Source organism: Heteronotia binoei, chromosome 21 (assembly GCF_032191835.1).
Source record: "Heteronotia binoei isolate CCM8104 ecotype False Entrance Well chromosome 21, APGP_CSIRO_Hbin_v1, whole genome shotgun sequence".
Classification (NCBI taxonomy): domain Eukaryota; kingdom Metazoa; phylum Chordata; class Lepidosauria; order Squamata; family Gekkonidae; genus Heteronotia; species Heteronotia binoei.
Window position 1 is genome coordinate 168,108,152 of NC_083243.1, and position 15,297 is coordinate 168,123,448.

The window sequence follows — 15,297 nt, forward strand, 5'->3', positions numbered from 1 at the left end:
AAATGGCCTCACAAAGATGCAGTTGGCCCTGTTGGGGCAAACATATCGATCAGGACCTGTTTGTTTTCCATAGGGTGAACAGCCATTCTGTGCAGCTGTTTCAGATCAGGAAAATGGCATGAGAGAAAGATGTACCCCCAACCCCCTTGCTGCAGTCCTGATCTGAAACACGGTCTTGTAAGACTGCTTTATTAAAAACAAAACAAAAAACTTGGCTTGGGACAGCCAGTGTGGTATAGTTGTTAGATATTAGATTAGTATCTGGGAAACCCAGGTTCAAAATTCCACTCTGCCATGAAGCTTTTTGGGTGACCTTGGGTCAATCACACATTCTTAACCTAACCTTCCTCTCAGTGTTGTAGTGAGGAAAAATGGAGGAGGAAAATGATGTGTGTTGTTCGGAGTTTGTTTGTCATGGAATTCCCACTGCCATCTCCAGTTTGGCCCTGAGAAGTGTTACGCAAATTGGTATACACAAGTGTCAGGGTTGGAACATAGATCCACGTGCACAGCCGTGTTGGTGTAACATGCAAAGACATCACCCTGCTTGTATGGAGCAAATGCATATATTTGGGCTCCTATATACTTGGGTGGTTAGCCTATGTATACCAAGGTCCAGATTCAAATCAATACTCAGAAAAACCAGGGGAAAAGACTCTTAAACAAACAGGTTTTTATTTTTCAACTTTTTAAAAAGGGCAGGCATGTGAACTGTATATTTCCCCAATAAGACAGTAGTTGAGGAACTCAATTGATGTGAGGTCTGAGAATATTGGTGAGGCCTCATAGAATATCATTTTGTGTCATGGTCAGGTATATATGTCTTGAAAAATATTACTTTTGTCAGGGCTTTTTTAAAAAAGAAAAAACACAGCAGGAACTCATCTGCATATTAGGCCACACCTCCTGACATAACCATTGTTTCGAACAGGGCTTTTTTTGTAGAAAAAGCCCAGCAGGAGCTAATTTGCATATTAGGCCACACCCCTGATGTCAAGCCAGCTGAAACTGAGTTCCTGTGTGTTCCTGTTAAAAAAAAGTCCTGAGAAGCCTTTGTATTTGGTCCAGAAGATACAATCAAATCATAGCCAATATACTGTAATGTTATGCAGTGACTGCAATTGATTGTAATTATAAAATTCCTTTTTTTGTCCTACGCTGATTCTAGGGTTGCCAGGTCTGACTCAGAAAATACCTGGAGACTTTGGGGATGAATCCAGGAGAGGGTGAGGTTTGGGGAGGGGAGGGGCCTCAGCATGGTACTATGTCATACAATCCACCCTTCAAAGCAACCCTTTTCTCTAGGGGAGCTGATCTGTTCCAGCTGGAGATCAGTTGTAAAAGCGGGCTATCTCCAGGTCCCACCTGGAGGCTGGTAACTCTAGTTGATTCAGTAATTGTCTTCTTAATGTATCACTAAGTCTATATGTACAAATATTGTTTGACCATTGAAGGCCGGTTTGGCTGAAACACGTCTGGTTGCAATAGGTCCTACTTGTGTATATTGTACCCTTTTTTCTGTATCAAGTACAATCCGGCCCATAATTGTTTCAAACTAATTGATATACATAGTTTTGATAATGTTTATGTTATAATTACAGTTTATAATCATTGACCCTTTACTTTGTTATGGAACTAACCTTTTAGGTACTTGATTCATTTGCTTGGGTTATGGCATGGCATCCCTAATTCTGATGGCACATCTCTATCAGAGAGGCATTCGTATGTACATAGCAGGATTTATACACAGGTAAGATGTAGTTTAGAGCCTCTAAACAAGAAAAAACCTAAATTGCTTTTTTCTCTCTTTTTTCATTTTGCTATGCTATGGGACAGCTTAAATTTCACATATTTTAGGGCCTCGGCATGTCTTAATTTGGGCCTGTATTTGTCCTAAGGTTACCAACTGCAGGTGGGCTTGGAGTTCTCCCAGAATTACAACTCATCTCTAGACTATAGCGTTAGTGATTGGTTCCCCTAGCCTAGAGGAAAAGGCAGCTTCAGAAAGCAGACTCAATGACAGCATTCTCCAGTGTGGCTCCCATGGGCACCATGACACACACCAGTACTTGTGATGCCTGCCAAGTTGTTCAGAAAGTGGCTTGAGGCCATTGTGAGGCAGGGCTTTTTATTGGCTGCTCTTGTACAAATTACAGCATTTTCCATGGCTGCAATAGCATTGGAGGATTAAGACCTATAAGCACCCAGGATTGTGTTTCTCTTCCCCCTTCTCACTCCATTCCTTCCCCTAGGGGTTTCTTCTTTTGATCCCCCTTCCATGCTTCTTCTGCAAAGGGAAGAGGGTATTATTGTGTTTGACTCTGCCTCCTGAGACAGCCTTTTGGGGTTTGGTTCTATCTCTGGCAGAAGCCATTTGAAGGTGGTGCTTACCACTCCCTTTCAAAATTCCAAGGTGCCTGGAGACTCAGAATGGTTGGGGGTCCCTGCTCTGTGGCATCGCATCTCTGCTGAGCTCCCTCCTCTCCTGAGACTCCACCCTCAAATCTACAAGAATTTCTCAAGCTGGAGTTGAAGACCCAAGTTTGTAGATGAGTTGATATCCTTTTTTGTGTTTTGGAAGCAGTTTAAGACAAGACTTTGGATCATGTTTTACTTTTTTTATAAGATTGTAAATAAAGTTTTTTTCTCCACGTGTGATGGCAGAAAGTGCCATCAAGTCACAGCTGACTTACAGCAACCCCTCTAGGCTTTCACAGCAAGAGATGAATAGAGATGATCTACCATTGCAACTCTCGTCTTTCTTGGTGGTCTCTCACCCATGGAACTAACCAGGGCTGACCTTGCTTGGCTTCTGAGATCTGATGAAACTGAGTTGGCCTGGGCTTATCCAGGTCAGGGCCTCTCAAGTGTGTAGATGGAAGTAATATAATGCTTTAAAAAGCCTTTTAAAACATACTATACTAGTATGTCCTATTTGGGGTGACTGCGGTTGACACTGAGTTTTTGAATGGGCACTTCCTATCCTCTTAGTCTATTCTTTGCTTTTGTCACAACAGGTGTTCTATGTTACTATTTCGATTCTTCCTGAAGATGCCACCTTATGTTTTGTGGTGTGGGGCAAAGCTGTTCTTGCTCTCAGTCTATGAGAATCTCTCCGACCTGATAAATAGCTGAAGGATGTGGCTGAGAGTGAATTTTCCACTGTGGCTGGTTTACACTAATGCTGCTTTTTCAGCAGTGCCCCACCCGTTGCTCTCCTCTGCACCTTTACCCTGACGTGCACTCTCCCTTTAAAGGCCTGCAGAACAATCTAGTGTAGGCCAGTGCTTCAAAGCAGGTCAAGGCGCAGCTAGGTTCAGATGAAAGGGAACGGGCTGCCTTTCCAGCACCCAGAACAGAAGATCGAGTCACCAAAGGAGGGAAATTGAAAACCACAGATGGAGAGGATAAGAGTGCAGAAGGTTTGAGGAAGGATATACACATACGGAGTTAAGTTTCGAGTGGAGACAGGCAACCTATTTTATTTATCGACTGTAACTCAGATGTGGTTTGCAGCACTATATGGAATAGTAGTATGCCAAGTTTGGAAACATTTTGCAGTGTCTGTGTTGAAGAAAGCTGGATGTGAAATTAGATATGAAGAGATTATGTTGCATCTTCATGTAGCATCTGTTGACTGAAGTGTGATTCCACACAAGAATTTTTCTGTGCTGCCAAGGGATCGCTGTCCTGCATTTAGGTACAAGTGAAATTAAGGTTTACATGTGGCTGGGGAATGGCCATAGCTCAATGACAGAGTATCTGCTTTGTATGTAGAAAGCCCCGAGTGGACTCCCCACCATCTCCAATCAAAGGCATCAGCCAGGAGGTGATGTGAAAAGCCTTTACCTGGCACCTTGGAGAGCTGCTGCCAGTCAGACAATACCTATCCCCAGTCAGAAAAAAAGAGTCAGAGACATTGGGTTGGAATGAAATAGGACCACTTTATTAACTATTTACAAACCACAAATGGCAAAGGTAACAACAGAGCAGAAAAGGTCAAGCCAAGGGTCACCCCTGGGCCCCTCCTTGCCATGAATTGGGAGAGCCACAATGCCCCTGGTGTGAGCCATCCAAAGCATGGCTCAAACCTGACCAGGCAGGCAAGCAGGTCATGCAACTTGGGAGGAGGACTTATTCAGCGGGTCCCACAGACAGTTCACATTCACAGCCATGGGTCTCACAACCCACAAGCCAATTCTGCCAGACCCCTTACCCTCTAAAACGGGGTGCCAAGTGGTGCTCACCAATCCACTTTAACTTACCCAAATTTCTCCTGCCAAGTGACAAGCCTATTTAAACAGCTCCACCACATCCAGTTATCCAAATCCTCTGCCTATAGTGCAAGACAGTTCACAAGTCTGTGAAAGAAAGACCGCACTCACAATTTCCAGTTTTTCTCCTTAAACGTTTGATAGGGATCACCCCTCTTTTCTAAGAGCTATTTCCCTCAGGGAAGGACTACCAGTCCTGCTTTGATCCTCCTCGATACTTCACATTTTAAAACTCAACTCCAGCTGAACTCTTAACTGACTTAACTGACATTCTTAACTGCTGCTCTTAACTGCCACTCTCAACTGTGGAATTCCATTTGAACCTCCAGTCAACCAAGGTTCTCAGACTGGACTAACACATTAACCATTCACTGTCCATTACAACATCATTCAAGTTCATGCCCCAACTACAGAAGCAGAAGACGAAGAACTTGAAAGCTTTTATGCAAGTGTCCAGGAAGAAATTGATCACACATCTAAACAAGATGCGCTGATAATCATAGGTGACAGGAATGCAAAAGTGGGGAACAATGCAGGATAAAATATTGTCAGAAAATGTGGGTCAAGATCATGAGAAGAAGCTGAAAGGAATGGGGCACAGGTGGTATTCTCTTTGAATGCAGTGGGAATAGAAGATAATGGAGGTGAACCATTGGTCAGCATTGGTGGTGCTGACAAGGGCAATTTGTATTCTGGGACTATAGGCTAGGTTTTCTGGAAGACAGCCTGCTAGCATGTGATGGACTTCACCAACCAAGGATAGGGAAGCATGTTTTTGGCAAGAACCTAGGGAGACTTATCAGGAGGAACCAGGCGGGCTTTAACCTGACACCAGAAGTGGGAGGAGATGACCAACATAAGGGTTTCAGTGAAGGAGAGCATACAGCAAAGGGTCACCTGGGAAGGCCAGGTCAAATGGAGCCAAATATGTAGTGCTTCAAATGCCTATGTGCCAATGTCCAAAGCTAGGACAACAATAAGGCAAAATTTGAGCTTCTAATGCAGTCATTTAGTGGCATTACAGAGACTTGATAGTATGATTTCCATGACTGGAATATAGTAATGGATGGATATGAGTTCAAGAAAAACTGAAATGGTCAAAGAGGAGGCAGAGTGGTGCTATATGTGAGGAGAGGATTTGCTTGTGGGTGGCAGCCCAGTGGAAAGTATCTGGGTGAAGATAAGGGAAAGAAGAACAAACAGTATTGTGGCTGGAGCCTGCTACAGACTGCCTGACCAGGGTGAGGAAGTGAAGGCTGCCATCCTTGAGCAGCTTGGCAATGTATGCAAAAAATACAACCTTGTAGTTATGGGTGACTTCAAGTTGTTGGGAGTCAAACACTGCCAAACATCCAGAACTATACAACTTCCTGACTTGCTTGGTCAGCAACTTCTTTTTTCAGATGGTGAAGGGAGCTACAAGGGGCTTGGTCATAATGGACAACATTAATCAACAGGCAAGAGTAGGTAGATGGGGTGAAGGTGATGGGGACTTTAGGGGGGGGAAGTGATGATGGCTGCAGTCAGATGTCAAGCTTACTGCACTCTGGAGTCACCTCTAATTTATCTAGGTTTCTTTGAACCCTCCCACACCTGCCTTACCACATGTTCACCCCCTGGTTGAATGATCAGCCATGGCAGCCACTGAGTGGGATGGTGGCCAATTTTTCTTAATCATTTGTCTTCTGGGCATATACATAGGTGCTTTTCAGAAGCAGTGCTTCAAATTCCTGGCAGGATGGCTGTAGCGGGTAGTCAATGGGATCACTGCAGGAGGCTGCTGGGATCTATAGTTCAGCATGGGGAAACTTTTTTTAAAGAGCTTTTGAAAGCCAGGGGCAAGAGAATGAAAAAAGATAAGCCTCATCCTGAGGAGGGTGGAGGGAACTCTCTCCAATTCAGCTGGAGGAAGTGAGTGGAGGGGGCAACAAAACCCACTTCACTGCTTGAAGTGCATATCTGCTTATGTGCATGTCAGTAACCCAGAAAAAAATGGCAGTGAAACAGGAATTCAGCAATCTAACTTCCAAAATGGCTTCACAGTGCAAGAGCAATCATACATCCGCAGAAGCACTGTGAAACCAGTAGGGTACATAAAAACCAGACTTTCTGTGAAGTCAGGAAAGTCTGGGGTGAGTACAGCGGGCTGATGACTGTGGGACAGGAGACAGATGTTGCTGTCTGGACAAGCATTTTAAATCCATCGGGGAGAAGCAATGACAATGGATCAAAGTGTTCATCTGATTGCAGCCCATGTCCTCCTAGAATTCCATTGTGGGGGGAGGGGGGACAAGGAATTTCATAGCCAGATGTGTATGTTAGATTTTAGTAAAGCAGACTTTAATGAACTCAGAGGCATGATGAGAGTCATTCCATGGCCAAGAATGCTGGAAGGAAAAGGAGCAAGTGCAGGGTGGGCTTTCTTAAAACAGTTCTTGAAAGCTCAAGACAACACTATTCCAACAAGATGGAAACATGACAGGGGATCCAAGAAGCCAGCATGGATGAACAGAGAACTCCATGACGAGCTAAAGAAGAAAAAGGAATTTTTCAAGAAATAGAGGGAAGAACATACCTTTACAGAAGTGTATATGCAGGTTGTTAGGCACTGTAGGTCAGTCATCAGAGAAACCAAAGCTGAGAGGGAGCTGAGAATGGCCAAGGAGGCTTGCTACAACAAGAAAAGTTTCTTTAGCTGTGTAACAAACCAACACGAGGTAAAAGAGGTGATAACCCCACCACTGGTGAAAATGGAGGAACTTGAATGGAAGACAGAGAGAAATCAGAAAGGCTCAATCTTATTTTGCCTCAGTATTTTCCCTGAAGAAGAGAACAGGCTTATCTAGAGATGGTAGTAGGTAAGACATGACGTCTGAACTGCTGGTTGACATGGACAGAGCGGTTATTGAGAAGGACCTGGCTGCAACGGATGAATATAAATCCCTAGGGTCAGATGGTGTGCACCTGACAGTGCTCAAAGAACTTTCTAGAGAGCTTGCAGAACCTTTGTCCATCATCTTCAAGACCTCATCAAGGACAGGAGATGTGCCACAAGACTGGAAGAGGGTAAATGTTATCCCAGTCTTCGAAAAAGAGAGGAAGGATGACCCAGGAAAACTACAGGCCAATCAGTCTGACCTCTGTCCCAGGGAAAATACTGGGACAAATTTAAAGGGATCAATCTGCAAACATCTGAAAAACAATTTAGTGATCCAGGAAAGACAGCATGGATTTGTCTCCAACAGGCCCTGCCAGGCCAACCTCATTTCTTTCTTTGATCAAGTGACAAGCTTTCTAGATTGTGGGAACACGGTTGATGTTGTTTAGCTGGATTTTAGTAAAACTTTTGACAAGGCTCCTTATGATGTTCTGATTGGCAAACTGGAGGACTGCAGACTCTAAGATATGTGGATAGGGAATTACTTGGAGAACCGTATCCGAAGAGCAGTTGTCAATGGCATTTCATCTGACTGGATGGTGGTATCCAACGGGATGCCACAGGGCTTGGTTCTGGGCCCAGTACTTATATAAATAATCTGGATGAGAGGGTGGAGGAACTACTAATTAAATTTGCTGATGACAGCAAATCTGAAGGAGTAACAAACACCTCAGAAGATAGAGATAGAAATCAATGAGAACTGAACACACTGGAAAAGTGGGCAGATGTTAATAAGATGCAATTCAACAAAGATAAGTACAGGGTTCAACATCTGGGTAACATAAAAGAGAAGCCCACATACTGGATGGATAGAAGATTTCTAGGTAGCAGTGTGTGTGAATTGCTTGAGGTACAAGTGAACTGTAAACTAAATATGAGCAGCCAGTGTAATGCAGCAGCAAAAATGGCTAATGAAGTCTTGGGGTGTATCAACAGAGGCATAACATGCAAATCACAAGATGTCATAGTCCCATTGTATACTGTGTTGGCCAGGTAGCACCTGGAGTACTGTGTGCAGTTCTGAATGTGGGCAGAATGGAGCAGGTACAGAGGAAAGCAACAAATATTATCATGGGCCTGGAGATCAAACCCTGTGAGGAAAGCCTGAGGGACCTGGGAATGTTTAGTCTGAAGAAGAGGAGGCTGAGTGGGGACATGACTGTTATCTTTAAGTATTTGAAGGGTTATCACTTAGGATGGCAAGAAGCTGTTCCTGTTGACAGCTGAGGAGTTGCAATAACGGGTTTAAATTATAGGTGGAAAGATACCAGCTGGATTTTAGGGATTTTTTTTTAACAGTAAGAGCAATTCAACAGTAGAATTGGCTGCCTGGGGAAATGGCAAGTTCCCCCTCACTTGCAGTCTTCAAGTCATGGCTGGATTTTAGGCTGACCATGCATTGAGCAGAAGAAGATGATATTGGATTTATATCCCGCCCTCCACTCCGAAGAGTCTCAGAGCGGCTCACAATCTCCTTTACCTTCCTCCCCCCAGGGGGTTGTCCCAGCTCTATGATTCTATGGAAGCTGGACAATGAAGAAAGAGTACAGGAAGAACATTGATTCTTTTGAAAAGTGGTGTTGGAGAAGAGTTTTATGGACACCATGGATGCCGAAAAGACGAATAAGTGGGTCTAGATCAAATCAAACATGAACTGTCCCCAGAAGCTAAAATGACCACACTGAGGCTACCATACATTATAAGAAGACAAGACTCAATGGAAAATATAATAATGCTAGGAAAAGTTGAAGGCAGCAGGATAAGAGAAAGACCTAACTGGAGATGGAATGACTCAGGGAAGTCATGGCCCTCAAATTGCAAAACTTGAGCAAGGTTGTTAATGATAAGGATGTTTTGGAGGTCATTAATTCACAAGGTCACCTTACACTGGAAGCCACTTGACTGCTGTCACTTGACTTAACACACTCATACAAATGAAATAAATGAATAGATGAATGGTCTGACTCAGTATAGGACAGCTTCATAATGCTATATTCCTTTGGCAATACACCCGGACAGGACAAGATCCTATTATATATCTACATGGAAGTCAATCTCCTTCAGCTGCCCACAAGTACAAGAGCTGATTCTAGTTCTATCTGGAAGTAAATCTTCTTCAGCAAAGCCCCTGATTTCCCCCCTTTCTTTTCCTTTCCTTAACCACTACACCAAACTGGAGAGCCAGTTTGGTGTAGTGGTTAAGTGTGCGGACTCTTATCTGGGAGAACCGGGTTTGATTCCCCACTCCTCCACTTGCACCTGCTGGAATGGCCTTGTGTCAGCCATAGCTCTGGCAGAGGTTGTCCTTGAAAGGGCAGCTGCTGTGAGAGCCCTCTCCAGCCCCACCCACCTCACAGGGTGTCTGTTGTGGGGGAGGAAGGTAAAGGAGATTGTGAGCCGCTCTGAGACTCTTCGGAGTGGAGGGCGGGATATAAATCCAATATCTTCATCATCTTCTTCTTCTTCTTCTTTATTTTTATCCCAGTTGACCTTGCGTTCTCTCTCAGCTGACTGGACTCATGAATTAATTTAATGATCAGTTCTTATGTATGTGTGTACAGGGTTAGCCCTTTTTATTTTGTAGCAATCTATTTTATGTTATTGTTTGTTAGCTTAAAAACACAATTATAAAATAATGATCTTAAAAAAAGAAAAAGGTCAGTGACTTGGTTTTCTATAAATTTTCAAACAAAGCAAAACACTACCCCATCTCCAGCCAGTGAAGATAATTAACAATTTACTTATTAGTGTCCATGATGGCAAGCCAGCAGAACGATGGAAGTAATTCATGAGCCTGGAAGGAGAAGGACACATAGCCCTGGGAAGGCTCAAAAGTGCTTTCACTGTTCCCACAGATAGCTTGGTGTCATAACTGCATTCTAAATTGTAAAAGCAATACCAATCAGGTCTAGGAACACTTTCCCCCAGATGTGTGTCATCTGAATGGTCCATAAAAATAAGTTGATCATAGGCCATGTCTGTGAGGCAGAATTTGCCATTTCAGTACCTTATTTTACTCTGTAATTTTAGATTTTATATATTTTAAATTGGCTTTTTACTGTTGATTGCTTTTATGATGTAACCCGCCCTGAGCCTGTTCTACAGGGAGGGTGGGCTAAAAATTGAATTAAATAAATAAATAAATAAAAATAAGCTGTGGTACCCCTTATTTATGTAAAAGGGAGACAGCCCCTCAGTTACTCAATATTTTTATTTCTGTATGCAATACAGTTTGTATAGCCCTGTATATTTCTTGATGGCACTCCTGAGAAAGAACTTAGTCTTCTTTTCATTTTGTAATGCAATTCCAAACTGGTTCTACATTCAGGGTTGATTCTGATTTTATGAGTGTTGAATCCGCCTGCAGAAAACTCCTGTTCAAAAGGACTCTTGTAAAGTGAGGAGGAACTCTGGGGTGAAACTGCTTTTGGTGCCAATTCAAGAAAATGAGTATAGACAACTTAAGACAGACATGACGGCAGTATGCAATGTAGATGACAATTTTAAACACGCACTGAGAGAGGATCTTCTGTCAAGTGTAGAAACAGCCCCACCAGACTAAATGGTTGGTGTGGAAGCAGGGGTTGCAGTCAGACAGGCACTTTGATCCTTGGTGGTGACTCTTCCTGCCCGGATTTAAAGTTTATGACCAGACGGCAACATCTGGCTCCTGTCCTGCAGCTGTCAGACTCCCATCTTTACCCTTGTCCTTCCTGACATTGCAGAAAGTATGGCATTCTCCAGGCCTACTGGCATTATTGCAGATCAGTGAATGTCTAGCTGTTCCCCTGTGCGATCAAACTGTCATGGAAGGGAAATGTCCCTCTTGGTGCCATTTTTTTATTTTTCCCTTAGTGATATGCACATAACTACAAAAATACCAAATGATCTTTTCAAGCACATGAGCATTCGTGCACAGAAATTCTTTTTTTGGCCGTGAGGGTTTTTTCCGCAACTGTTAAAGTGCTATGCATGTGATTTTACATCTTTGTTAAGGTTATATCATGTTAGATCAAAGTCCCTGGGCAGGTATCCGCAGTGGCCATTTTGAAACTGGAATTTCACTTATTCATGTAGGCACCTATGCACATGCATAATCACAGAACTTTAAAAAGCCCACCGGTTATGCACCCCGTGGTTGACGCACAACAGGAGTCTGGATGCTCAACAACAGAGTCAGTGTGTGGCAAGGTGGGAAAGAGGGGAGCTGTCTGGTTGAGCCAAAAGGTCTAGAGTAAATTAGATCTGCAGCAACAGTGGAATAAGCTGCCCATCTAATCATGACCAGGGATAGTGTAAGGCTGCTGTCACAGGGCAATAAGAACTATGATTGTGGACTAGCTACTTATAGTAAGGTACATTGCAGGTTCCATCTTGAAACCTTGATTAGACATATAGTAGAGTTTCCATTTGACTGACTTTTAAACCAGCTTGGCTTCACTTTTAAAGTTCAGCCCAAATGGTAGACAATGGACAGCTTTCATTTTTGTATTTCAATAAGTTTACATATGAAAATGATCAATTTCACTCCCAAGACATAACTGCAATGCTTTGTACAGTAAATTCCAACAGAATAACTGTATTAAGACTAATTTAAATGTGACCATCCAAAACCAGAATTAAAAAACAGCCAGAACTTTCAGTCACTAAGCATCCCACTGCAGTGCCCATGGAAGGCTCCAAATCCTCGGAATGCTAGCAATGTCCCCAGCAGCCACTTGGTTTAAATGAAGCATCAGTTCCTTGAAATAGTAAACTTTTCTTACTCATCTCCTAGCTTTTCTTACTCATCTCCTAGCTTGACTTTATGGCATCTTATTTGTAACAGCAAGTGACAAAGACCGTTTTCACACACCTCACCTCGCAGTCACAATCCTGTTCCCTCCGCAGCGTTTGGTCGGATTTCCCACCATCTGCTCCAAAGTTACAGGAAGTGCCGCAGCTTTTGCATAGCAAACGTAAACCGCTAAAACCCAGTTTACTTTTGCTATGCAAAAGCCATGGCACTTCCTGTAACTCCGGCGCAGATGGTGGGAAATCCGACAGACGCTGCGGAGGGAACAGAATTGTGACTGCGAGGTAAGCTGTGTGCGAAAACGGTCAAAGCCTGCTATAACACCCTGGAGAAAAGAAGGGTCAACTAGACATCAAGACAACAGACAAGCATTTCTTTCCATTCATATATAGGAGGTGTACATCTGGCAGTCAAAGGACCACATCTTAGGCTGCATATGTGGCTTTTTCTCCACATACAGAGCACAAAGTCCCTGCATTTAAAGGGAACAACCAAACAATGTTGTGGTCATTCTTGATCAAAATGCTCCATCCATTATGAGCAGATCCACTTCCATTTCTAAAATGGTACCAGAACTGGGTAGCTCATTGCTGCTCATGATTCCCTCCTGCCCCTTTAACCCTTTAAATGGTATGTGTGCTTTCCCAGTCCATCTGTGCAGTACATCTGCAGCCTGGCTGGGGTGGGAAAGAGAAAGTGAGGGAAATGGGGACAATGGTGCTTATGGGAACAAGACATGTTGTCTCTCCCATTCTCTACCATGAGGCAGCCAAATGCTTCTTGGCTCCTGAAACAGCAGTCGCCACTTTAAAAGAGCTAAACAAGCTCTTTTAAAGTGTTTTATTGCTGTATTTTAACAAAATTAGCAGCCAAGACAATGCTTAGTCTAACTTTGACCACTAGATGGCAATGAGGGTTGCAGGACATTCTTGATGGGACACTGCAAAAGCTGCTGTGAAACAGTGGGAGAGGGAAAGAGGAAACACCATTTTCTCCAAATTCCAGAGGTAGGCAATTTCAGAATTCATTTTCTGCTCTTTTACCTTGGAAAGCATCCAATTATTTTCAGCACAATAATAGTTATTATTAATAATCCCTCTGGTGACCAATGGATCAGCATCTTAATGGGATATTGCTATTCCGGATTCAGGAGTACGATGCTTCTGATTTCCTAATGGTTAGGAACAAATAAGGAAATCCAAACCATGTACTGACAATGACCTTCCCAGGGGCAGTTAGCTGTGCTTGGAGAGAGGGTAATGACCTCTAGTCTAATACAGCCAGGGACTTCTTACAGTATATGAGGGCCAGATACACTGAATCAGCACAGAAGTGCCATGCAGAAAACCCTATGTGAGATGCTCTCATACTGTCCATGTGGATTATTAGGCTCCAGCCTGGAAAGGAGCTGTTACAAGCCTCTGAACAAATTATGTCCTTGGAGTGCTTTGTTTGTCTACGTGGCATTTTTGTACACCTGTCAGAGCAGCTTCTTCTAACTTGCAAAGATCTTTCCTTTGCATCATCTGAAGATACTTAACTATTCCCTCTCTCTCCCTTAAGGGGAAAAAAGGGTGATGTTCCGTACAGATAAAATAGAATTGAGAGACATTGTGTGTGTTATTATGGACAAGAATCCACAGTCTTGCTGTGGGGTACAATGTGCAGCTTCATCCTGGAACATGGCTTATATCTATGAACTGACTCAACATCTGCTCCCTGTCCATATAAAATGCTGGCTCTTCACTTGGAAGAATAACTCTCCATGCCATGTGCATTTAGAGTTCTGAATTTAGACGGCGATTAGAACTTTGTTTCAGAGAGACTAGGTATGGGGAGGAGGGAGGAATGACTGCCTTCTATAAGTCATATTATGCATCTTGTAAAGTCCTGTTTTTCAAGCAAATACCCAACACAAAGTGCAAAGGCCTTCCATGCTGTCCTCTTTCCATAATAGTTTTATGGCTGTTCTTTTCCAGAAGTTATTTGACAGTTTACAAGGAAAGCCGGTAGCTGAAAGACAGGTTGTCACTTAGTATTTCCCACAGTTGTCTGTTTCTAATTTTAATTGTTTGCTATGGGTCACATTTTGTAAGCTGCCTTGAGCTGCCATGTTTGGTGGGAAACATTTCACATGTTAAGGGGAACAAACCAAACTCTGCTACTGCCAATCCTGTTTTCTTGAGAAGTGCACACATACTATATGCATTATTAACACATTCATATTAGAGGCACACTTAAAATACCTTAAGTTTGTTCACTGAAAAATCTTATTTGCAAAGGCCTTTGAAAGTTCATCCTGAAAACCTAGCAGAAATAGAACTAGGCTGGATCCTTGAGAATTCTGGACAGATTTTCAGATTTTCCCTTCTCTGGCTCCACTCTGACCTTTAGGAGAGTGTTTCCCAAACTTTTTGAACTACCCAGGACTTCAAAAGAAGGCTGCCTGCTAATTGTTTTCAAGAAAAGCAAAGAAAGCATACAAACGTCTGAATGAAACTAGGCTCGCATGGTACAGATCTGGTGGTTGTATTTGCAAAAAAGTTTGGTGTGCATTTTAAAACAATACTTATGCAACTTGGGAAATAGCAAGGTACATAAACTGGCAGGGCCCCCTACTTCAGCAGGTATTGATGAGGAAGGACTCTGGCTCAAAACTAGTATTTGAATAAAAATAGTAAACAAAAAATACATTCTTGAATATCACATTAGATTGTATTTTAACAGTCTGTTTTCTTATGAGTTCTGTACAGTGTTTTATTCTTTGGGCTCCATATAGTCACATGGGGGAAACATAAGAAGAAAGCAGAAGCAATTTCTGAGCTTCCAAAATCTCTGTGGGATAGCTGGAGCACTGAGGATGACATGAACCCCCCAAATTCTGTAAGGAGCAGTGAGGGCCCTCTGCCAGGGGTATTTACCTGACTAATTCTTAACTGATGGTGGGCTAAAGTTTCCACCTAACTCAAGATCCTGAACTTCCCTGGAACTCTGTGTGCCTCAGTTGTCCCATGCTTCAAGAACTGCTGCTTGCCTGAGGAAGTTGCACAAATGTGTCCCTACAGGTACATCCAAGAATATATCTCAGAGACTGTTAGTTATCCAGCAAGAGTCCTTCACTTTTCATTCAAATTAATGGATGTTCCTCCATCCTTCCATACAATAACTGTGCTCTAATTCGAACATGTGTTCATTGGGGAAAAAATTACAAAGTGCAATAACCAGTAGATGGTTCAAATATATATTTGTGCTTTGGTTTCATCAGGTTGTTAAATGCTGCCTGACTTAGT